This window comes from Papio anubis, chromosome 10, assembly GCF_008728515.1.
Source record: "Papio anubis isolate 15944 chromosome 10, Panubis1.0, whole genome shotgun sequence".
Taxonomy (NCBI): Eukaryota; Metazoa; Chordata; class Mammalia; order Primates; family Cercopithecidae; genus Papio; species Papio anubis.
The window spans coordinates 70,182,171-70,208,339 of NC_044985.1; the positions used below are offsets into that span (position 1 = coordinate 70,182,171).

Below are 26,169 nucleotides of genomic sequence, written 5' to 3' on the forward strand. Positions count from 1 at the left end.
AGGTCTTGCCACAAACCCAACGAGTTACATCCACCCAACAGTATCATTTGCCAGATGGGCATACAGAGATAACTGAGACAATTAAAAAGCTGGAGAAGGTGCAGATAGTGCGAGGAACCCACAGCCCCTATGATTCTCCAGTGTTGCCAGCTAGAAAGACTGACGGAACTTGGCAGATGACGGCAGACTATCGGGAACTGAATAAAATAACACCCCCTTTGCATGCAACTGTACCATCAATCATGGATTTGATGAACCATATGAGAATGGAACTGGGACCATACCACTATGTAGTGGACTTGTGGACTTGGCCAATGCATTTTTCTGCATTGACATTGCTTCAGAGAGCCAGGAACAGTTCACTGTCACATGGGACAGGCAACAATAGACTTTCACAATGTTGCTACGGGGCTCTGTGCATAGCCCCACCATATGTCATGGTCTCATTGTCACAGATTTAGCCACCTGGCAATGTCCAGAAGGGGCCTGCCTATTCTAATATATTGATGATATTGTGTTAATCTCTGATTATCTTGCATCCCTTTTGCAGCAACATTTGGTAGCATGTGGTTGGACTGTTAATGAATCCAAGGTCCAAGGACCTGGATTATCTGCCAAATTTTTGGAAGTTATCCGGTCAGGTAAGACAAAGGCCATCTGAGAGGCTATCATTTATAAGGTTCAGACATATCTCCGGCCCTCTATGGTGAAGCAGCTGCAAACTTTTGTGGGCCTCCTGGGATACTGGTGGACATTTGTGCCCCATTTAGCTCATATGATAAAAACCATTGCATCTGTTAACAAAGAAGGGCTCTACCTGGGATTGGGATGATGTGGCTGAGACCACCTTCCTAGCAGCCAAGTGGGCTATTCAGCAGGCACAAATCCTATGGGTAGTTGACCAGGGGTGCCCGTTTGAGCCGGATGTGCATGTGACCACAGATGGTTTTGGTTGAGGCCTGTGGCAGCACACAGAGTGGCTGAGAATGCAAGTAGGCTTTTGGTCCCAACTATGGAAGGAAGCCGAGCTCTAGTTTTCCTTGACAGAGAAACAGCTAGCAGCTGTATATGCCGCCCTTCAGGCTTATGAGAGTGTGACAGGATGGGCTGCAGTTGTCATGTGGATGACTTACCTGGTAGCGGGATGGGTGCATTCATGGGTAACGACCCCCTGGACTGGGATGGCATAGACATCCACTTTGGTGAAGTGGGCACCTACTTGGAGCAGTGGAGGACAAGTCCCTTAGCAGCAGAGTTGCAACAGATTTTGGGACCTGTAGTCCTAATGCAAGATAAGGCCATGGGACCTGAGCAGCACCTAGACTCTGAGCCTTCACCATTTAAGGAAGGGCGTCCCCCCTTCCTAATAGGGCATGGTACACTAATGGGTCTAGCCAAGGTGCTACTGTTGCTTGGAGTTGCAGTCCAACCAAGTATTGACATCATATGCTTTGAAACCAGGTATGGACAAAGTAGCCAATGAGCTGAACTTAGAGCAGTATGGATGGTGATCACCAAGGGGGTGACACCTATGGTAATCTGTACCAATAGCTGGGTGGTCTGTCAAGGCTTAACCTTGTTGTTAACTACCTGGAAAATACAGAAGTGACTAGTCGGCCACCAACACATCTAGGGCCAAGCCATGTGGCAAGACCTCTGGGAAATGGGCCATCAGAAAGATATAACTATTTATCTTGTGTCAGGCCATATGCCTTTGGCCACCCCCAGCAATGATGAGGCAAATGCCTCAGCCAAGGTACGATGGTTAGAGTCAGTACCTACATGAGATGTGGCCTTGTGGCTACACCGGAAACTTGGACATGCTGAGGGTAAATTGATGCAACAGGTCAATAAACGTTGGGGTCTGTCCCTGCCCACACAATATATTTGGGAGGCTTGTCAGAAATGCCCAGCTCAGGCATACCCTAAATGGAGGCAGATGCTCAGTGTTACACAACAAGTGATGATAGGGAAAGTGCCCTTGACTAGATGGCAAGTATATTACATAGGGCCTCTGCCAAAGTCACAAGGGTATACTCATGACTAACAGCTATGGTCACAGCCACAGGCCTGTTGTTCACCTACCCTTGCAGGGCGGCTGACCAACAGAGCACCATCCAGGCCCTGCAACATTTATGTGCTATGTATGTTCGCCCTCTGGTGGTTGAGAGTGATAGGGGAACACATTTCACTGGACAACAGGTACAACAATGGGCACAACAAACAGACATAAAGTGAGGATTCCATGTGCCATACAACCTGCAAGCTGTGGGTATGACTGAGTGATATAATGAGCTCTTGAAGAATGAGTTGTGCTTGCAAGTCACAACCCTATCTTTGTGGGGCTGGAGTTCCAGACTGGACCCGGTGCTCGAAACCTTGAATGAATGGGCATGGAAAGGCGGCCTGGCCCTGCCCCCATTCAGTTGCAGGTAGGTACCAAGGATGACCTCCTCCGACCAGGTATAGGGACAAATGGTAACCTGTTGTTGACCGTCCCAGTGCCCTGAAGGCAGGAGAACAGAAAACCTGGCTGTGGCCATGGACCCTCCAACCACCCCCTACCCCCGCAGCCAATGCCGGTGGTTGGCCACTGTAGCTCCCTGGAGGAGGACTTACAATATGACTTGCATGTCACTCCTTGGGTGTTCAAAACAAGCCCCACACAGTTGACTGTTCATAGTGGAACGGCCAGGGAAGGAACCCTCCTCCAGGGAATATATGTACTGTCGGTGTGGCATATTATGAGCTCTCCTGTGACTTTGACCCAGATACAGGACTCAAAGGAACCATGGCAAGCTGAGAAGGTGTGGTACCATCGCCCAGGGCAAAAGCCCTGGGTGGTTGCATTGTTATTCAGGGATGAAAGATTAGCCTCTATTTTGCCTGAGAGATGTGATTTACCTCTGTTAGTATCTGTGCCTGCGCTGTGATCTTGACCATAAGTTAACATGCTCCAACTGCATTATGGACTGCGCCCACACCTACACTGAGGTGACCAATGTTTCCAACAGATAGATCTGCACCGCCCTTCCAGCAGCAGCTTCTGTGATGACTTACCTTGGCACATACAATCACAGTCTGCAGATAACACGGCTGGAGACTTGGGGTCCGATGGCCGACACCTGGAACACAACGCAGCAAGGTTTGAACAAAGGATGCCGCAAAACCCATGGTGCACCTGCCCCCCCTTGCTGGCCCATAGTGTTTATGATGGGTGAGGCTGGCTAGTGGGGGAACATGTAGTACCCCTGGCCCAGGCACCATAGTGCATAGAGCAACATTGGGTAATACCACCGTGGGATGGGTACCCATCACAGCCTGTGAAAACATAACACGTATCACCACACGGAAGGTGTGGTAGAACAAGCAGCCTCACTAAGGTCGGTTCCAATGGACTTTATGCCCCCTAGGGGTTTATGGGTCTGTGGGGACACAAGGTGGCCTTACCTATCAGCGGACTGGACTAGACGTTGTATCTGGGGGTGTCCTTATGTACCTGCCACTGTTCTCCCCATATTGTCCAGACACCCACATAACCAGGAAGCACTGCACTCTTGGTTTTTGCAAGTTCGACGAGCACCCTGGTGGTTCTACTCCTTGGCAATGACTATCTCTGGAGTGGGTGTCATAAGCAAAAGTTACTGCTCTTGCAGAGCACACCACTCAGGCTCTGAATTACACCCAAGTGGCCCTCCTCCTGTTAACACTTTACTGGCCAGATCAGAAAGGTGGTGTTGCAAAACCAAATGGTCTTAGACATAATAACTACTGCCCAAGGAGGCCCCTGTTCCCTTTCAGGAACACAATGTTGTACCTTTATCGCTGTCAATTGGCAAACATAATAGCAGTCCTGCAACAGTTCTCACAAGAGATTAATGGAGTCAAGAGCCTTACTGATGACCCTCTGCAGAGATGGTAGGCACCCTTAGGCTCTGGCCTACAATGGACCCTAATAGTCATAAGTAGCATATCTGGTTTCCTAGCAGTGAGCTGTTGCTCTCTGCATTGTTGTTGTGGGTTATGGATTCAGGGCTCTGCCTTATGGGCCCGTGTCCCTGCCCAGAGGATGCCCTCAGCCTAGGGGGTGGAGTGTAAGGGAAATGGCTGCTCTTTAGTCAGGAGTAGACCGAGGCAGCCTTCTGGCGCAGCATGACTCAGCAGGTTTGGAGTACAGGTGCACAACCCCACACATTATGTAACCATGCCACATGAGGTGCATTAGGTGATCACCCACATGAGCTCATGCTTGGCTCGGAACCACTATTGTCTGTAAAAGGTATAACTATGCTGCTGATGCTGTACATACAGCTTGCTCACACCCAGAGAAAGAGTAAAGCCATGTCAAAACTGTCTACTATTCCTCAAGTAGTTTTCCAGCTACCTGCCATTCACCCTGCCAACTCCCCTCAGACGTCAGTTAGAACCTGACACAGAGGTTGCAGTGAGCCAAGATCATATCATTGTACTCCAGTCTGGGTGACAGAGTGGTGGTGTATTTACCAGTACTTGTCTATGGCTAATCAGTTAAATCAGCTCATTCATTCATGAATGAGGGTGTGAGCAATAACCTTCTATGAATAATTGATAGTCTCTTTTACATGGCTACAAACTATATCCCATGTAAGAGAGATGCCCTTTCCAAGTGCAAACCATAGTTCTCATTATGTAATCCTATAAAAGTAGTAAATGGGTCAGTGAGAATCTATCACTATCAATCTCCATATGCCTCCATGTTTGAATAATGAGAGCCTATTCTCTATATGCTCAGCTGTGTCCACTCCCTGAATCACAGAAAGTCTTGTTTAATCAATTGTGTGTAGGAGTTTCTTCTCCAATAGCAAATTGGATTTAGAAATAGGTGTATGGTTCCTCTCCATACTCAGACTGATGTACAGGAGATGTGGGGGAAATGCAGAGTAGAGAGCATGAAGAGATATGGAAACATAGATTTCAATCCCGAGTATTAAAGTGAGCATTAAGTAGCAACCTCACTATCTACTCCTCAGCCCAGGTGAATCTCCATGCCTGAAAACTGAGCCCAGATCCCTCCAGCCAGGTAACAGAGGATATGCACCTTCTTATCTAGTTCCTTCTACCCTCTTTTCCAGCCCCCCAATCCACACCATGGAAGATTCAAAAAATGAAACATTCATTCTACACCTAGTTTCAATACTGAATATCAAACCTGACCTACCTCAATCAAAAATTGTCTTACCCCATTCCCCAACCCATCCCTCTGCCTCTGATCATTTCAGTTTCTGGCTCCTTCCAAAGGGTACTAGCCTATACACTCTGGTTTTACATTTCTTCCTCATAGCCACCCACTTCTACTGTTCCATCTCTATTTTTCTATTCCTTTCTCACTACACTAAACTCACTTCCTTTTTCCCATGCCCATCTTGTTGCTACAACAATCATTTATATTGGAAATAAATAGGTCGAGGTCCGTTAGTATTAGTTTTGTGCCTACCCTTCCCTCAAGCCTTATAACCTTCTATTCACTATCTTTTCTTTTGCCATACTGAATAACTTGTGAGTTGCTAAATTTGTCATGTTGTTTTTCAGTCTTTTGATTCTTTAAAAAGGTATGCTTTCTTCCTATTATGACATTCTCTGCTTCTTCATACTTCTAAAAAAGAAAACCTCAAGTCTCAACTCTCCTGGGAATTCATATTTAAATATCCAGACTGGTGGTTCTCAAACTTGGTCTCACATCGCAATCACTTAGAAAGTTTTAAAAATAATATTGGGTCCTGAGTCCCATCCTCTGAGATTCAGATTTAACTGGTGTTGGGTGGTGCCTGGAGACAGAGATTTTAGCACCTCCCCAGTGATTATAATGTGCGAACAAGATTGAGAACCACCACTGCCCTAAGTGATATGAATGCCCATCTTCTGTAACCTGTATCACTTTACTTGTCATTATCAGTACTTTTTTCCTTGCACATTGAGTTGTCTTGTAGCAGGATGAGCTGCAGACAAAACCCCTCAGACAACGGGTTAAAGAAGGAAGAGGATTTATTTGGACGGGAACATCGGCAGACTTGCATCTCAAGAACCGAGCTCCCTGAAGAAAGAGTTCTTGGTCCTTTTAAGGGCATACAACTCTAAGGGGTCCACGTGACAGGGTCATGATAGATTGAGCAAAGCAAGCATGGGGTATGTGACTAGATGGGGGTGGTGAGCAAGGCAAGTATTTCTCCATACCATTGTCTGTGATCTATAGATAGCACAAGTGGTTAGGGTAGGGGTTAATCTTTAACCTGCAGTCCCGGCCAGTGGCACCAGTCTGTTATTTTTCAGTTTTTACTTCCTCCTTTTCTTTGGAGACAAGGCACAGTAGGAGAAATGGTCACCCTCCCCAGTCTATGCACCATATTTTATTAGGTTTTATTCCCCAGTGCCTGCATTAGAAAATAAAGGAATCGGGTGGATCACGAGGTCAGGAGATGGAGACCATCCTGGCTCACACGGTGAAACCCCGTCTCTACTAAAAAAATACAAAAAACTAGCGGGGCGAGGTGGCGGGCGCCTGTAGTCCCAGCTGCTCGGGGGAGGCTGAGGCAGGAGAATGGAGTAAACCTGGGAGGCGGAGCTTGCAGTGAGCTGAGATCCGGCCACAGCACTCCAGCCTGGGTGACAGAGCAAGACTCCATCTCAAAAAATAAATAAATAAATAAAGGAATCTTCAACACATGGCTTTTGATGAAATGAAGGAACAAAATTATTTCCTGTTTATAGATGAATGTTGTTGCTGCTAAATGAGATAAATACTGAAGTATCTTGAAAAAAGTCACATAAATTGAGAAGAAAGAAAATAGTACAGTTAGAGATAGGCACAAGATGCCAGGCTGATGACGTGATGCTTAGAGCAAGGAAAAACTTGAAATGATACCTGAGCTATACACAAGGAATCAGCAGATCTTTTACAAAAGTAGCAAAATAAGATAACTGACAGCCACACTTTCTCCCTTGTGTCCTAAAAATGTCAACATAAATGAATATCTAGAATGGCTCCAGTACCTGCTGTTTCACAATGCTGATGATTTGGTAACATGTCAGCACTTTTCAACTTTATCTTCCCCATTTGATCTCAAATCACAAACTTTTTATTTTTTAAAGTAGTGGAATGTCCTTTATATTAATGAAGCACCTGGACTCCTCTCATTTTATTATCCGCACTCCATTTTCTTAATCATTTGAAGGCAAACATGAGAAGATTAAAAAGGCAAAAAAAAAAAAAAAAAAAAACAAGTATAGTAAAATAAGCACGAGAATAAATCCTGATGAGCATTGAGAGACTGGATATAATACATAACATTATTTTATTGGGACACTGTCCAATTATGATATGTTTAACCTTGGGTAAAGAGTAAATATAAATTCAATGATCAGATTGTTAGGGAACTTACACCAGTTTTGCAAAAACAAACCAGGACAACCTGAATTTTAGGTTCATACTTAGGTGTTATTATAATAAAATTTAGTTGTCATTAACTGTATGATGGCAATTATAAGAAATCAAAGCATTTGTAGTACATATTATTTTCAAATTGAAGGAAAGGAAAAATTTGTAAGAAAAGCTGGCCCTACCATCAAAGGTACAATCCCCAAAGCTGTCAGTAAGAATTCAGCAGAATTCTATGAGCTTTCAGAAGACCTGGAACTGCAACTGCTGATTTCTAAGATCCCTGTTTTATATGAGTATATGTATATTAGAAAATTGGCCATGTTGCAAATAATGCTATTTATGGTAAGGCTTTAGGAAGTATGCTATCATTCTGAAGCTAAAAAAGAGAAAGGATTATTTTTCTCTATTTAGGTCAAAGTTGATTTGTTTTGCTCTTTTCTGTTTTGGTATAATCAGGTATTATTTTTGTTGTTGTTGCTTTTTCTTTGGGCTTTTGAAAATAGCAGATGAAGACAGGTATATGAATTTGTGTTACTATTGCTGACTCTCTAGCAGGCAATTTCCATTTAGGAAAAGGAAATTATCTTGCCAAAAATAAATCCTGAGGATGGAAGCTTATTCTGATGCTTGAAATCACAGACAACAAATATTTACAGGAACCAATAAGGTAATATAAAGAAGAAAAGCTGGCCACTAAGACAACAGGAAATGCTGGGAGCTGAAGACAACTGCCAATCTCACGTCTCATATAAACGAATTCAGATTTATTATTAATATGATCATTATAATCTTGTTGGCCACCATGTGGATCCTACTTTAAATATTTTATATAAGATTCTTCCATAAAATAAATAATTCTTATAATAAAATTGTTCAAAATATCTCACACGATAAACTTTTGTTTAGTCCTAAGCAAACTACATCTATTGGCAAAATCAGTTCCACAGCTGAAATAACTGAGCACACAATTACACAAAATTTTTTTCTTGTTGCAACATGTTTTCTTAGATTTACCCATTATCTAATATACTTTTCAACTAGAAGGCAAGAATAAAGAAAATTTAGAAACAGAAATAAATATTTATCACATGCTAACATTCCTAGGCTGTATACTAAAATTATTTCATATATTAGCTCATTTAATCCTCACAATAAGATTATACAGTACATTTATTAATCCCAAGACACACAGAATTGAAAGTAAAGATATAAAGTGACTTACTTAAAAAACACACTAATAAATAACGAATTTAGGACTGAAAGTGTTTTTCTTATCGTTTTTATGTCTTATCTCGTCTCTTTCTACAACATCATTTTAAAAAGCTATCCTTAATAAAGTGTTGCAATTTTCATGATGACTTTCACATTGTTTGAAAAAGGTACATAAAAATATTCTAAACTTTATTGCCCAAAATAGTCTTCACTGACATTATATTTGATAATTTCTGTGTAGAAACACTAACCAGTGAAATACTTTTATAATATATCAAAAAACTTCATTTTTCAACTGCATTGACAGAAAGCAAGCCAACTTTAATTAAAAATGTGAAATAATTTTACTGATGGAAAATCATAATGATGTTCTCTTGTGAAAAATAACTAAGAGCAACATTTGGCATCACAGATACTCTGTCATAAAAATTTTGCATTAAAACATTATTCTAGAAAAATGGGTATTTGTCAATCTCATCTAAATATCAAACATAGGAATAATCCTCAAATCAATTAAATGCTGCTGACTTAAAAAAATTATTGTAGCACATTGCCAACTCAGAATAAGATCCCAATGTCATTGCAATTATGCCTGAAAGCATCTGGACAATGTACATTTCAATGTGTTTAAAAGCCTATTAACATTTTTATTGCAGGATGGCATGACCTCAATCATTCAGTTAGGCTTTTGAGCAACCATTAAGAGATGTCTCTAGAACATGTGATATGGTTTGGCTTTGTGTCCCCACCCAAATCTTCTCTTGAATTATGATGCCATAATCCCTAAGTGTTGTGCGAGGGACCTGGTGGGAGGGACCTGGTGGGACGTAACTGATTAATGGGGGCAGGTTTCCCCCAGTGCCGTTCTCGTGACAGTGAGTGAATTCTCACGGGATCTGAAGGTTTTATAAGGGGCTGTCCCCTTCAGTGGGTACTCATTCTCTCTCCTGCTACCCTGTGAAGCGGTGCCTTCCACCATGATTCTAAGTTTCCTGAGGCCTCTCCAGCCATGCAGAACTGTTAGTCAGTTAAAACTCTTTTCTTTATAAATTACCCAGTCTCAGGTATTTCTTCATAGCAGTGTGAAAATGGACTAATACAACATAGGTTCTATTTCACACTTGAAAATAAGTATTTTTAAAAATCTGTTTCATTATTTTCTCTGTGAGAATGACTGAGTGTCCAAGAGGTATTCCTAAATGAGAATTTAAGGGCATGGAAAGAGAAAGTACATACACACACACACACACATACATACAACTGTTAAATGCAGGAGTGAAAACGATCTCCAAATAGCTTTAAATAGATAAAATATGCATGTTAGGAGAGCAAGAGTAAAGAGTGAGCACTATATCACTTGTTTCCTGGATTTTAAATACCTAAAACACATAAGAGGAGTGTTTAAAATACTTCAAGCACGTGCATAAACACATACACATTCTAAAAGCCTAGAATGTCACCTTCATCCTGTCCTTTGCCATAAGAAACTGACCTTTGCACCAATCTAGTTTCCTAGCCCAGAGATAGAAGGGAGAGATATCTCAGCAAAAGATCAAAGCAGCATGTATTTTCCCCCCATCTCGTTAATTGGATGTTACTTAAAATGAACCTCTCTTCCACTTCCTGTGTTCTCTAGGGTTAACAAGCTTTGTGACAATGACAGCAGCCAATCCCATTCTTCCTGCTGCCTGAAGTCCAGACAATAGCTAAATTCACTGCACCTTTCTCACTTGCTAGAAGTTACGGAGGCATTTATTATGCATTCATGAATAGACCAGTGCAATAAGAGCAGTTGCTATTGTGAGTAGCAATTCCTGCCTTTATGAAAGAACTATAGAACTGACTCACACAAAGAGACAGATTGGCATGTTCAGGATAAAGTTGTGGGAGCCAAGCCCCACGACTGCTCCCAATGAACCTCAGTCCTGGAATTCACACCCCTGTGTTTTTCCCTACCACACTGGGTAGAACTGAATTGTGATACCAATAGAATATTGCTGAAATCACAGAGTGTGATGTCTGAGGCCAGGTCACAAAAGCCTTCTTTCTCCTGCATTATTCACTTTAAGAGAAGCTGCTCCTCATGCATTTGGGGGAAACTCCAATAGCCCTATGGAGAGGTCCTTAGAGCAAAGAACCTAAGCTTCTTGCCAATTTCCAGCACCAACTTTTCTGCTATATGATTGAGCCATCTTGAAAGAGAACCCTCTAGCTCCAGTCAAGCTGTTAAATGACTGCAGCTTGGCTGACATGTAACAGCAACCACATGAAGAAACTGAAGCCAGGACCAACCAGCTAAGCTGCTCCTGAATTCCTGCCTCATAGAAAGTGTGTGAGAACATAAAGATTTCTTGTCATTTTAAGTCACTAAATTTAGAGGTCATCATTTTTGCAGCAATAGGTAACTACTTTCAAATTGTATTTTAAATCTATCCTATGCCTTACCCATTTCCCCATCATTTCTTACTCCACTACCTTGCCTATACTATTAATCGTCCCTAATCTATCCTACCCCTAAAGTTATTAATGAAAGTATAAATCTGTTCCTGTTACTACTCTTTTAGAAATATCTCATGGTTGTCAGTAACTTTCAAGGTAAAATTCAAACATTTTTACATTATTGCAACCTGGGCACAATTTAGCTTTTCAGTTTCATCCTCCATGACTCCTTCAACATATTCTTTAAATTTGTTTATACCAAACGACTTCCCTTTTTCCAACCATGCCTTGCACTTCACATCTTTTACATTGCTCCCTCCATTCTTCACCTGAACCATTTTTGCCACATATCTCTCCTTAGAAAGATCATTTTTTAATATTAAGGGACAATTGTTACATCTTCTCTAGAATCTTCCCAGATACTTTCCCCAATATAATTAGTTGTTCACTCATTTGTCTTCCCTCAGTACACTAAATATAATGGTGGTAGAGTAAAAGCTTAATGCATTACATTGTGTTATGGTGATTGGATGTGTTTTTACCTCCTCTATCAGACTGTGACCTTCCTTAGGAAAAAGAATCCTGTTTTAGTCATCTTTCATTCCCAAAGTTTTGACATGCTAAATGAGACATAGTAGAAACTCAATCAATGTTTGTTAAGTAAATGAATAAACAAATAGGTGAAAGTTAGAATGTACTATCCTTCTCTTCTTTCTTTATTCATTTCCTCAACATTAAATCGAGGAAATTTAAAATTCACGAGGTCCTATTTAATTTGGCCACAAGGACCTATTTATTTTACTTTCAGATTGTCTCCTAAACCCATAATCTTCGCTCTCTCATATTTCCCATTCCCTTGCTGGAACCATTGGCTGTAAAGGAGCACAAAATTGTAAATGATCGCAATGAAAAAATGATTTTCAATATTGTTTAACTCTGTATGGGAGTTAGGTCAGAGAGGCAAAGGGTCAATGCCTTAACACTGACACATAGGTGGGTCCATAGTTAGCTGCCAAAACTAAAAAAAGAATAAAATAACCATTAGAATGTCAGAATAATATTTTTGTGGCCCATAGAAGTTCTGGATTATTCAGTAACTCAATAAGCAATTGTAGTTTATGTTTAGTTATTCTAACATATTTAAGTTTCTTTATTTCTCTATCTAAGTTGACAATATTATGATTTCTTTAGAAACTATCAAAAACCACCTTTTTGATCATACTTCAAGCCAAATCAATTGACTTGCCACACTTTAATAAACTTAACATTCGACAGTTCATCATAATTATTTGTGTGTTTTTGTAAATTTGTGTGTGTGTCTCAGACCTTTAAATACATTGTGTATTGATAAAAATAAGGTCATAGGCTGGGCATGATGGCTCATAGGTATAATCCCAGCACTTCAGGAGGCTGAGGTAGGAGGATTGCTTGATGCCAGGAGTTCCAAACCTGCCTGGGCAACATAGCAAGACCTCATCTCTACAAAAATATTTTTAAATTAGCTGAGCATGGTGGCACACACTCATAGTTCTAGCTACTTGGGACACGCTGAAATCCAGCTGGCCCATCCACTACATACTGAAACTGTTGGACTCATTGCATAATGGACTGTTGCAATTGGTACTAAAGACACACAAACACAAAAAAAGAGCATTTATGTAAAGCAGATTTAAAACAGACTTTTCATCAAATGCCACACTCATTTCTAAAGTTTCCCAAAAGAGTTAATTGTCTACCTTTAATTAATTAAGAAAATTAAAGAGAAATTGTTCGACTGACTTAACCTATCTAAGTAGTCAATAAACAAAAAATAAAATCCTGATCATGCAAAACAATATCCATTTATTCAACCAAAAATTTGCTTGATATTTTTAAACTTGTTTTAAATAGCATTTTCTGTTTACATAGTATTATATTATCATAGTTCCAATCTACATTTCTGAACTGTTGAAGAAAAATATAAGAACAGTCATATTTCCTATGTAATATTCTCCTACATTTTGTATAGAATTCTAGGTGTTAAATTCTATGTATACTTTCTGCTTCCAACTATGACTGAACAACTGGCACTGGATTAACTATCCAGCTTGAAACAACTATAAAACTTTGCAAAATATATGAAGCATCAAAGTGAGATGTTTGACAACAGGTAGCAGAGAACTGTAACCTGTGACATTAGGGTAAGTCATGAGGTGAGTCCCACGATCACCTGTGGTTCAGTCTAGAGGCACCTTCCAAATCACTGCACAAAGATGTGAAGCCCCAGCAGAGCACAGCAGTTTCCTTTTTGTGCAAACTGACAAAGCACTTTGTAAAATCTATATGAAAATACAAAGAACTCAAAATAGCCAAAACTATCTTAAAAAATAAGAACAAAATTGGAGTATTCACATTACCTGATTTCAAAACTTATTCTAAAAGTTACAGTATCCAAGACACAATAATGTTGCATAAGGATAGGCTAATAGGTCAATGAAATAGAATTAAGAGTCCAGAAATAGACAACAATTATATAGTCACTTTTTACAAAGACACCAAAAGGAAAGTCATTTCAACAAAAGGTATTGGAACAACTGAACATCCAAATAAGGGGAGAAAACAACTTCAAATATGTCTCTCACAATACTCAAAAATAATTTGAAAAAGACCATAGGTTTAAACACAAAAGCTATTATTGAGTTTTAGAAATTATTTAAATATTTTGATTAAATCATTTTTAAATCTATGTATGGTATATATTTTCTCAAGAGTGTAAATGCCTACTTATTTTCATAATGGTGTTTCTTTGATGAGCATAAGTTTTCAACTTTTATGAAGTCTAACTTATCACTTTATCCTTTTATGGTTTGTGCTTTCTATGCCTTGTGTAAGAAATATTTGACCCCAGAATTGCAAAAATATTTTCCTATATTTTCATTACATTATAGAGGCTCAAAACAGATGGCTATGTATAATGACTTCTCTGGTATCTTCTTAAGAGGGTATTTTTGAAAATGAAGAGTTTATCAAAGGTTGCTGAGAATATTGACCTCCACGTCTAGACCAGACCACATACACAGGGGCACAAAAGACAGTTACAAATATCAGTTTTCTGTTACTTTAAGTATTATGCTTTAAAGTTTAATCCGAAGGGGAAAATAAACTTTGTAGTATCTTGCTCAATTTCTTTATATACCATGAAATAGGCAATATAGAATATTCAAAATAAAAGTAAAAACAATCAAAAACAAAAAAATATATTTGACTCACATGGCATTCTGTTGGCAAAGAAAATTGTGTTAAGGTTTATCAAATTTTCCCACCAATATCGTATTTTCAATCCAGTACCATGCTCAAGTTATGGTAGATCCTTATGTTCCTGATGTGTCCTTTATCTAATTATTTAAATTACATTAAAAATGCCCAAATCTATTCAGTCATACAAACTATATTTTCTATGAGTTTTAAGGAAAGTATAAACATATACAACTTTACGATCACATCAAATTTCAATCAACTAAGATGTAATCAAAAGTATAATTTCAGTTAATCAAAATGACTTGTACTTAAAACCCAAAAAGCCAGGCAGGGTGGCTCAAGCCTGTAATCCCAGCACTTTGGGAGGCCAAGACAGGCAGATCACTTGAGGTCAGGAGTTTGAGACCAGCCTGGCCAACATGGCAAAACACCGTCTCTACAAAAAATACAGAAATTAGCCAGGCATGGTGGCATAAGCCTGTAGGCCCAGCTACTCGGGAGGCTGAGGCAGGAGAATCGCTCAAACCCAGGAGATGGGGGTTGCAGTGAGCCAGGGTTGCGCCACTGCACTCGAGCCTTGACAACAGAGCAAGATGCTGTCACAAAACACACAGACACACACACACACACAAACACAAACAATAAAGTATGTATTTTATTTCCCCAACGAAGAGTGTTTATTAATGACTAGTATCCATAAGAAAAGTTTTCTTTAAAATCATAAACACTAAACTGTTACATATACTATTAATTTACACATGCACACTATTACAAGTACTCATTATACGTATAGTATTACATATGTTTACTAGTAAAAGTATGGAAAATTCATTCTGGTTATAGAATAAAGAACAAAAAGAGTTTGAATTCACTGAACATATACTGTGTGTCTCTTTCAAGTTATGATGTGTTATAGCCTGATTGACACAATAGTGATAGACTAAGGGCACAACTCCATAAGAAACTATGGAAATTTGCAGGAGCTTATTCATTCATGTATATCCATCTAGTGGTATATAACCTTTGTATTCTTGATTGCTGACTCGGCAGAAAATTAGAGTGTTACTTAAGCCAAATTAGAGTCACCATGTGTACCAATCCATAAACTTGGACTGGCCTTTGAAATATGATCCAGCTAGTAAGCATCCAGACTTGTATTAGATCTGGGGAACCCAAGATGAATAAGACACAACTTAAACCCTCTAAATGAAGTGGCTCTCATATATTCTGACTGCAACCAATTAAACTGGGACAATGACCCACAGCTAATTTATCTGACATTTGATTTAAAAACAAATTTTGGGAGCATTATGTACTAACATTCTTCAGCAAGAGAGCCATAAATAATTCATTTTACACAGAATCCATTTGTGCTTTTAAGTCTAACTATTGCAATATTATGGATCAAAATTTTTGCTAATGCTCGTATGCATTGCTGCATTCTATAGGATTAAGTAAATCACTCAAAATTGGTAAATCATTGATAAAATGACATTAAAATATCAATGATTTATAATTTAAACCCCAAAATAGTATTAATTTAAAAACTACAACTAAGTGATGATAAAATGGTAAAAGTATCCTTTCTGGAATTACTGAGAATCACAACTAACAATCGTGTCTTGGGAAAAATATAATTCTAAGACAATGTAATATGTAATAATAACATCAAAAAGTTTATGATACAAATGTCAGTAACCCTTATAAACCTTTTCATAAAATACCCTTTGCGTTTATCCATTTAACAAATTTATTGAGATTCTTACATGTACTAGACACTATACACTATACTCGGTGCTGGGGACATAACAGCAAAAATATAACAAATATAAATGATCATGCTATCGAGGTACATATGATGAGAGGAAAAATAATCAACCAATCAATCATAAAGAAGTAAGAAATGAAACATTATGAAATTATATATATATATATATGTAGAGAGAGAGGCTTTATGTATATGTATGCATACATATATATGTATGTAAACACACACACTAAGGGACTTTGGCTTAATTACAGGGTCAGATGAACCCTCCTGAGGAAATGGTCCTTGTGATAAGATGTAAAAGTTAATTGAAGAAGAAGATGGAGCCGGGCACAATGTCTCAAGCCTGTAATCCCAGCACATTGAGAGGCTGAGGCAGGCAAATCACTTGAGGCCAGGAGTCTAAGACCAGCCTGACCAATACGGCAAAACCCTGTCTCTACTAAAAGTACAAAAATTAGCTTGGCATGGTGGCACACGCCTGTAGTCCCAGCTACTTGGGAGGCTGAAGCATGAGAATTCCTTGAACCCAGGAGGCACAGGTTGCAGTGAGCCGAGATTGCACTACTGCACTCCAGTCTGGGCGACAAAGCAAGACTCTGTCAAAAAAAAAAAAGAAAGAAAAAGAAAAGAAAGGAAAAGAAAAAGAAAAAAGGTTACATTCACTTAGAACATCAGAAAGAGCATGTGCAATATCTGGGGTAGAGCCACCTTGGGGAACACAATAAAGTCAAGGAAAGCCTGCATGGCTGCAGGAGGCAGTGACAGGCAAAGCACAGTGTAGGATGAGAATGGAAAACTGGATTAGAAAGACAATATGCAAGGTTTGTAGGCTTTTAAAGGATTAACATCTAATAAAATGAAATGTTTCAATTTAGCATTTAGTTGACAGAATATCCTGGTGAGATTGTGAGTAAGCTAGAGAAGAAATTAGCACCTACAAGAAATGCTTTGTGTCTCCCTTTTGGGGAGATGGTAAGTATATTTTTATGTTTAAGATATAGTTGCATTATGCTGCATGACATAGTTATTATTCTCTAAATGTGTATAGTTCAAATTTGGATGATGTGGACTCTGCTAGATAATGTGTGTTGATATTCAAGGGAATAATATATAATCCCAAGGGCCATATAAATATAATACATATTGCATGTTTTAAAATATACATTGATGGTGTCATGATGTGATCAAAGATATTCAAAGTCATCCTTGCCTTTCTAAGTAAATACTTCCCTGTAACACAAGAATTAAGAGCCTAAAAACTGTATTTGTCGGACATTCTTGCAAGAAATTTTCTGGCTTAAATTCTGCCAACAAGATGCACTCTCATAAAATGTGGAAGTTTGAAAAGAAAGAGAAGTATTGTCCACCTCCAAAAGCAATGCATAAATCATGTCTTAAACTATGAACAAGACTTGAGAGCAGGTAGCTTATTTCGGAGTTCATCCAGAAGCAGAAGAAAGTGGAAAAGTGACACAAGGAAGGGAAGAAAGCCAATAAAAGGACATTGACAAATGGATTACAGCTGTAGTCAACTGAGGCTCAATCTTGCTGGAAACCCTTGGAGGGATTATATAGAATATACTTCAGAATTGTTCCACTGAGGGTAAGGAGCTGCCACGTTCATCCACCAACTTCTGATCCTCAGTGGTTGAAGGTTGCTCCTGGGGCATTCACTTTCTGACACTCATGTTCTGACTTACATGCAGCATGTCTATACAGTCACATAAAGCCCTCAGACAGACAGACATAGCTTCTGAATGCATAGGAATTGATCCCACAAAGCTTCAAGGGGTATTTTAGAGGGACCAAGATCTATAATGAGTACAGAGCTCTTAGGACTCACTTCAGCCCTGCAGGAGGTTGAGATTATTGGCATTAACTTTGTGATTCCTGCATTTCTGGGTTTTCTAAATACTAGAGCACTTTCTTCTGATGTTTCCTGCCTCTGATTTCCAACCATGCTGTGTCTAATTTCCTGTATTAAATACCTTCTACCTAAAGTGGTTTCTGTTTTCCTGACCATGCTAGCTGATATGGGCAGGATAGGAATAAAGATGTGGAGATACTCAAGAAATATTTAATACCTAAAAAAATCACCTCGGCCGGGCGCGGTGGCTCAAGCCTGTAATCCCAGCACTTTGGGAGGCCGAGACGGGCAGATTACGAGGTCAGGAGATCGAGACCATCCTGGCTAAAACGGTGAAACCCCGTCTCTACTAAAAAATACAAAAAATTAGCCGGGCGAGGTGGCAGGCGCCTGTAGTCCCAGCAACTCGGGAGGCTGAGGCAGGAGAATGGCATAAAACCCGGGAGGTGGAGCTTGCAGTGAGCTGAGAGATCTGGCCACTGCACTCCAGCCTGGGCGACAGAGTGAGACTCCGTTTCAAAAAAAAAAAAAAATCACCTCAGTCAATAATTACATGAGGGAAAGGTGAAAGAGGAAAAATCTATAATGATTAACTAAAGTAGAATAGAAGAAATACGTTTGTTCATATTAGAATGCGGGGCAAGGTGAGGGAAACAACTATTTTTCAGATATGTAGAGTTTGATGAAACTTCAATACATTTAAATGGGAATTATATTTATGAGGCAGTTTGATAGATGTATGAATCTGCATTTCAGAAGAGATGTTGGGTTGGTGTCATAGATTTAGAAATCTGAGTTCCAACAATATTTGAAACTAGGTAAGATTTCCTATGAAGACTATTTAAAACAAGAATAGATACAAAAAAATTGAAGATGCAAGTGAGGGAGTGCCTGGGGAGGAAATTGAGGAACTGTCAGTAAAACGTAAAAAAAAAAAAATAGAAAAGAAGCCAAAAATAAACGTAAAGTAAAACGTAAAAAAAAAAAAATAGAAAAGAAGCCAAGAAGAAGAAAATTTCAAGACTGACCACAGTATCAAATAGAGCAGATCTGGGGGGAAAAAAAAAAAAAACCAGAGCGAGAGAGAGATTCTAAAGTATCCTTTGAAATGGACAACGGTTAGATCATTGGTAATTGAAGCAAAAGCATTCTTAGCGGTATAACTGGAACAATGCTTGACAGAAATAGGTTGAAATTTTTAAATTTAGCTGTAACAGCAAGAGAACAGGGAAGTTACTAGAAAAAATACACATATGTGTAAATGTATGTATTATGAGTTCTATAACAAATTTTTATGTTATTCACTTACCTATCTGTATATTCAACTTCATAAAAACACTATAAATACAAATACTTATTAACTTTTTAAATATTTATTCAATACTGTTTCAGGTTTTTTTTGAAGACTTTGTTATTTATTTTACAAAAGAATCATTTTGTCTTCATTTATATCTGGGTAGTCATTTTAAATGTATAAATTTTCCTTACATTTAAGTAATATTAAATAAGTTTGTTCTTTCTTACATACTCTAATTATTTAGCTTCTATGCTACTTCCATGTTGAAAGTGATAAAGCTTTTAATACACGAGAGCTGCCTCCTAGAAGCTCAGAAATGCTTGTGTTAATTGAGAATTTGTCAGTATGTTACCCCTGGATGCACGTGGATAAATCATACTGGTATTAGTAGGATTACAATAATGCAATGCAATAAGCCTTTACAGCTCTTTATTTTTAACACAATTTATGGCTTGTGGCACACAATACTACTTAAAATGTGAATTTAGAAAATCCTATGCTAAGCACACTGGAAGCAGCATTTTTTTTCCTGTTTTAGAATTTACATCTGCAGTACTCAAAAAATTCCATGGGTCTGTCATCAATAAACAGTACTAGATTATATGCTAAACACCAGAGATACAAGGATAAGAGAGATATGCCTTAGGACTTTTTTTCCAAACCACAGCTTGACACCAATTAGAGATTTGTTAAATCAGTATTTTATGTTGCACTGATGTTTCTAATGGGATGGAAAGGATGGAATGACATGGAATGGCATGGAAAATATTTGCATACATTACCTATTACAAATATAAATATTATTTCATGAAATTGAATTTCAGTTTTATATATTACTCACATAAGGATGTGTATGGTGATAGACATGCAAATAGAGCATTTCAAAGTAATAATATAAGTGCCATGATAAAAGGATATTCTAGTCATATATAAACTAGAGAAAAGGGATTTAACCCAGCCTGCAGAGACACAGGAATCTTTAAGAAGGAAATAAATGCAGTATTTACCAGTTATACTAATCAACATCAGGTTATTCATTAAATAAAATCCTAAATGTATTGTGGAAGAACAATTTGAAGTGGTGCTATTGGAAATATTTTTATGCCTTGTAAAATTCTGTAAAATACTGCTTAGATATTAAGACTTCACAAGCTACAATGGCATGTCCATTAACCCCACTGAAAAATAGTTATAGCCAGTTATGGTGGCTTGTGCCTATAAATCTTAACACTTTGGGAGGCTGAGGTGGGAGGATGGCTTAAGAACAGGAGTTCAAGACCACCCTGGACAACATAGTGAGAGCCTATCTAATCAAAAATAAAATAAAATTAGCCAGGCATGGTGGCTCAAGCCTGTAGTCTCTACTACTCAAGAGGCTAAGGTAGAGGATCGCTTGAGCCCAGGAGTTTAAGGCTGCAATGAGCTATGATCACAGCCCAGATGACAGACCAAGACTTTTTCTCTAAAAAAGAAAAGAAAATTCAACAAAATACTAATATAATAATTTTTTCCACAATTTTTGTTTTACAGTTCACTTTTCTTTTTTTTTTTTCTCTTTTTTTCTTTTTTTGAGACAGAGTCTCTTTGTCGCCCAGGCTGGAGTACAGTGGCACGATCTCAGCTCAATGCAACCTCTACCTCCCGGGGTCAAGCGATTCTTCTGCCCCAGCCTCCCAAGTAGCTGGGATTGCACCTGGCTAATTTTTGTACTTTTAGTAGAGACGGTGTTTCACCATGTTGGCCAGGCTGGTCTCAAACTCCTGGACTCCGGTGATCACCCATCTCAGCCTCCCAAAGTGTTGGGATTATAGGCATAAGCCACCACACCCAGACTAGAGTATACTTTTCAATTTATAGTTACAAATACGTCTTGAAAGAAATAATATGTTACTCCTATTTGGATTTTTTTCAAATTAACTTTTTTACTATTTAAAGTTGGTAGCTACATATTAGGAAGAGGAAGCATAAATACTGAATGCAGCATACATATTTGAAACATTCACATTAGGCTTCAGAACATTTTCACCAATGTTCTGTGGAACAATGGACATATTCTATGTTTAATGGACACACTCACCTTGATTCTGTCTTTGATTTTTTTTTACAATTCTGCAAGGCCTCTGAGTAATGGAATGTTACAGGTTTCAATAACCAGTTACATGGTGATGATTCTCAAGTCTATATTCAGCTCCAGGTCTGTATTTTCCAGCATTGAACAGCTCCTTTTGTATATTTCACAAATACCTCAAAATCAGCCATCTTCTAAATAAATTTATTATTTTATACCAAAAATAAGATTCCCTATGTACAGTAGAGTACATAACCAGCTAAGCGGTTAGTAGCACCATCATCTAACTAGTCACTTGAGCAAGAAAGCTAGTAGTTATCTGAGATTCCCTCCTCTCCATTATATTACCATTTTCAATTAATTAATAAGACTAGAGGATTTTCCAAACTCAGTTTACCACTCCCTCTTCTTTATTCACCTTCCACTGCTTTAGTTCAACTCATCACTTACACAAATTTAGTATCCTCCCTACCTCCCATCTTCTTCTCTAACTCAACCTCTTCTCTGCTGTCAGAGTAATGTTTCTATAACAGAAATTAAACTACGTCATTCATCTACTTAAAATTCTGTAATGGCTCCTTATTTCTGACTAAGATCCCTAGTATATAAGGCCCTTCTACTACCTACTACCTTGTCCTCAAAGACAGTAATTCCATCTTAACATCATTAAACTGCAGCCCAACTGTTTAACAAGCTTACTGTTAGGTAAGCCCAACTCTTTAACAACCTTACTGTTGGTACCTGCTTTCTAGCCACAACTCCCATAACCCTTTCTGCCTCACATGATGCACATCATTTTCTAGCAGGACTAAATCATCTGCCAGTGCCAGAGGACATAAATCTATCTCAAGCTGTGAGATTTTCACAGGCTGGTCCTTTTCCTGCTGTTATAGGTGTCTTTTTGCAATCCATGCTCCAAGACTCAGTAAAATGTTCCTACATGGTTTCATGCTTTTTTTCCTATATTTTTTGGATTTTTTCCCAAAATTTCCAACTTTTCAAGAAAAAATTAACTGTCGCCTCTTCTGTATTCCTGTTGCCCTTTGTAGATTTATTATACTTATTAGAAGTATTTTATTAAAATATAGTTTTCATTTGATTATTAAAACACTTATAATATTGCTGTAACTGCTCAGGTTTTTAACACCACCCCTAGATATTGAATCTTCAAAGTTCAGGGTTCTATTCTTTTTATATTTCCAGCATCCATCACAGTCTGGCTCCCAGGAAGTGAACTTAATAAAGGTCTGTTGAATAAATATAGCAACATGAGACAAAAATAATATCATTAAGTGATTGGTTGTTACTTTAAATGTTCTCCTCTGAAAAGACATTATGATTAGGGTGTGTGATCATTTGGCTACATCCAACTTAATCTTGGAGATGATCATTGTTGTCATATATTTATATGCAATCAAAACATTATGGTTATTAGGTTGCTTTTGTCTTTTCCATATCGGAGAGACAAATTTCAACGTTGTCAGGATTTTTTTGTACACCACACCATGCACTTTGCAGTATGGAATATTCTTTTTCAACCCCTAAGAGCAAGGGGTAAGGAGGTGGACATAAGAAAGGCTAATTTGGTATGAATGGATTTTGGGACAATTATGCCTCTCTCCATGGCTTGGTTAACAGGACCCTCGACATTTCACTCATGATCCATTTATCAGACTGTAATTTCTAGTATTCACTTTCTTCCTTCATGAAAATCCAAACTGTTTATCTTTAGTTGCTTACCTTAAAAATAAAAGTTGCTCAGGCTGGGCATGGTGGCACACTCCTTTTTTGGAGGAGCATTTTGGGAGGCAAGGTGGGCAGATTGCTTGAGCCCAGGAGTTTGAGACCAGCCTGGGAAACATGGAGAAACCCCATCTCTACCAAAAAAACAAAAAAAAATACAAAAGTTAGTCGGCCTGGTGGCATGCATCTGTGATTCCAGCTACTCAGGAGCCTGATGTGGAAGAAACACCTGAGCCTGGGAAGTCGAGGCTGCAGTGAATTGTGACCGCTCCACTGCACCCCCAGCCTGGGTGATGGAGTAAGACCCTATCACTAAATAAATAAATAAACTAAAAATTTTTTAAGTTGCTAATCAAATAGGATTGGACCACAAACCCATGAGTGAGCCCAGCTAGCATTAAGTAGACCCAACCAGCCTACCCATACATTCGTAAGCAAAAAATCAGTACATGTTTTATGTCATTGCTCTTTTGTGGTTGCTTATTTCATAGCATTATTGTGGCAATGGATAGCTGAAACAGAATCCTAGTTCAGAAAGTCTCCAGTTAAAATATACCAGTAACAGGTAGTTGTGAGAGTTTGCCAGTCCTTTAGTATCAATTTATAGCAATCTTTGGAGAGATGTAGATTTGCCTTATCTTCCACTGATGGGAGACCAGGCACAGTAGGCAGTATAAAAAGAATTAGATCTGAATGTCCGGAAAGCAAAGTTTTAGCTGTGGCTGTACTACTAGGTAATAGGGACCTTGGACAAGTTAAAATAAGATAATATTAAGATTACAGTTGTTCCCAAATCTGACTATAAAAGTACTGGAGAAGTTTTCCTGTGACATTATTTTTGACATAAATTCCCAGTAGTTCAGAAGTGGTACTAGAAAAAAACTTTTAAAAATTGGTTATCTGTAAGATTAGGGGTCTCAAATCCTCAGTTGTATTTGCAAGTTATTTTTATGGGTCATTCCAGATTATTTTTTATCACTCTTTTCTTTGGTGAGCTATTGGTATGAACAAACTTACTTAGAAAATAAGTGGTGCATTAACACCAAAAAATGAATAAAGCCCCTCTCTAATGATGAATTAACCACTCCAATGTGAAAAGGTCTATGTATTTTCTAACTAAAATGGTATTTACAATCTACAGTCTGGTTGTGGTAAGCAGAATTCTAAGATTTCAGGTCCCTGGTATATACACACACCTCTCATTCAATCAAACACTAACCTAGGTGCTAGTGTGAAAGCATTATATAGATGTAATTAAGCTCCCAAATCAGTTGACCTTAAAGTAGAAAGATTACAATCGCAGAGTCTGGCCTAATCACATGAGCCCTAAAAAGGAAACAGGTTCTTCCTGATAAAAGAGATTCAAAGCATCAGAGGACTCCATGTCAGGGAGATTATCTAATGCTGGCTTTGAATATAGAGGGGGCCACAGGGCAAAGAATGCAGGGGGCCTCTAGGAGTGGAGAGCAGCCCCTAGATGACTGTCAGCAAGGAAATGTGGACCTCAGTACTACAACCATAAGAAATTAAATCTTGCCACAACCACATGAGCTCCAGACAAGGCGACAGCCAAGACAACATCTTGATTTTAGCTTTCTGGGACCTTTAGCTAAGCGGTGGTCAGACTTCTGACCTATAGAAGTATGGGAAAATGGCTGTTTTTTCAAGCAGTAAACTTTATGGAAATTTGTTGTACAACATTACAAACCTAACACACTAATATAAAGGATTCTGTATTTGAATTTTGGAATTTAGGAAAGCTGAGTTCCTGCATCCGTTACTATAATTGATTAGACAGCCTAAAACAAGACAGTGGCTTTCCTTAATGCCTTCCCTTAGCCTGAAGAATCCCATAACAAAGCAGCTTAATATTCCACAATGTAATATATTCAGAATTTAAATACCTCCTTAAAACAAATGTAGAAATAAAATATTCACTTTATTTGCTTTTCTTTTCTTACATTGTGAAGAATCCCTCCAATCTGTCATAAAAATGACTTGATTTTAATTAGGAGTCTAACAAAAAAAGTAACTATGATATTCCAGAAAAAAACTCAGTCATCAGTTCTGACAAATACTCTATTAATAAATGATGTTATTAATATTTTATGTATTTAATTTTAATGCTTCTGAAATAATTATTGATATTACAATTTATTCTTTAAGTCTATTATTCTATAAGTAAATCTAGGTTAATCTTCTGGCAGAAACCACGGCTCTGAACTCAGTGGAAAAAAAGTAGAGAGAGAAATCTATTCAGTTTACCTTGTAAAATACTCTGAGCAATCTCTTTAAAGCACACATACAAAAATTCGAATTTAGAATTCAGCAATTTAGAATTTCAGTGATTTTCATTGAGAATTTCAGCAATTTTCATTCTTTTAATAATTGCTTCAGTGTTGATGTTATTAAAATAAAGTACCTGCATTTGCCATGATGAAGTATCAACACAAGTCATTTGTTTTACAAAAGGTATTGGCTGCCATCTCTTGGATTATGTGAGCATTGTGCTTCAAAAAGAATAAACAAATTAAACCCTCAGCCTTTGCAAAAATTTCTTCACAAAAGAAATCCAAAAAACGTGTAAATAGTTGAGCAGCAAACAAATATTAATTACATGTATTTGATTATTTCACTTTGAAATATGACTTACGTACGTGGTTAATTTTTCTTGGCTGTGTTTTTAAAAGGTTTATTCAAACAGAAGGCAAATAAATGTATACATTATCCTAATTTTAGATTTTATGTTTTTATTTAAAATATTATTTGCACACTTTCACTTAACGATTTTTCCATCTTCTTCTACAGTTATGGCTACAACACTAGTCACTTCTCTCTTTAATACATGAGTTAAGATGCCAAGTCTGATTCCTTTCTTCTGAACCTAATTGACAGCACAAATCCTTCAGAGATAAATAATTATGGTTTCTCACTAGAATCAAGTTTATTATCATCTTACATACCATGTGGTTGAAACTAATAGGACAAAGAGAAAGCTTAATTATTGATATAATTATTGATATAAAACTAAACTATACTCATTTTAGAGAAGTTAGTGATAAAAACTCACATTTCAATCTTCTCTCCATTCATGATTCATTCTGTATGGCATCTATACATA

At 38.1% G+C, this 26,169-nt stretch overlaps 2 long non-coding RNA genes across 4 annotated transcripts in view; one reads left to right on the forward strand and one right to left on the reverse strand.

Annotated features, from left to right (window-relative positions):
• Positions 1-26,169, reverse strand: part of LOC110740913 — a 65,112-nt gene that overhangs the window by 15,448 nt on the left and 23,495 nt on the right. For both annotated transcript variants that reach the window (XR_002516191.2, XR_002516190.2), the window contains exon 2: positions 3,061-3,125. This is a non-coding gene — a long non-coding RNA (uncharacterized LOC110740913). The remainder of the gene's footprint in view (positions 1-3,060; positions 3,126-26,169) is intronic.
• LOC108581359 overlaps positions 10,950-26,169 on the forward strand; it is a 38,531-nt gene continuing 23,311 nt past the window's right edge. Inside the window, exon 1 of one of the 2 annotated variants that reach the window (XR_004176593.1) lies at positions 10,950-11,027. This is a non-coding gene — a long non-coding RNA (uncharacterized LOC108581359). The remainder of the gene's footprint in view (positions 11,028-26,169) is intronic. The other variant, XR_004176594.1, reaches the window with a different exon arrangement.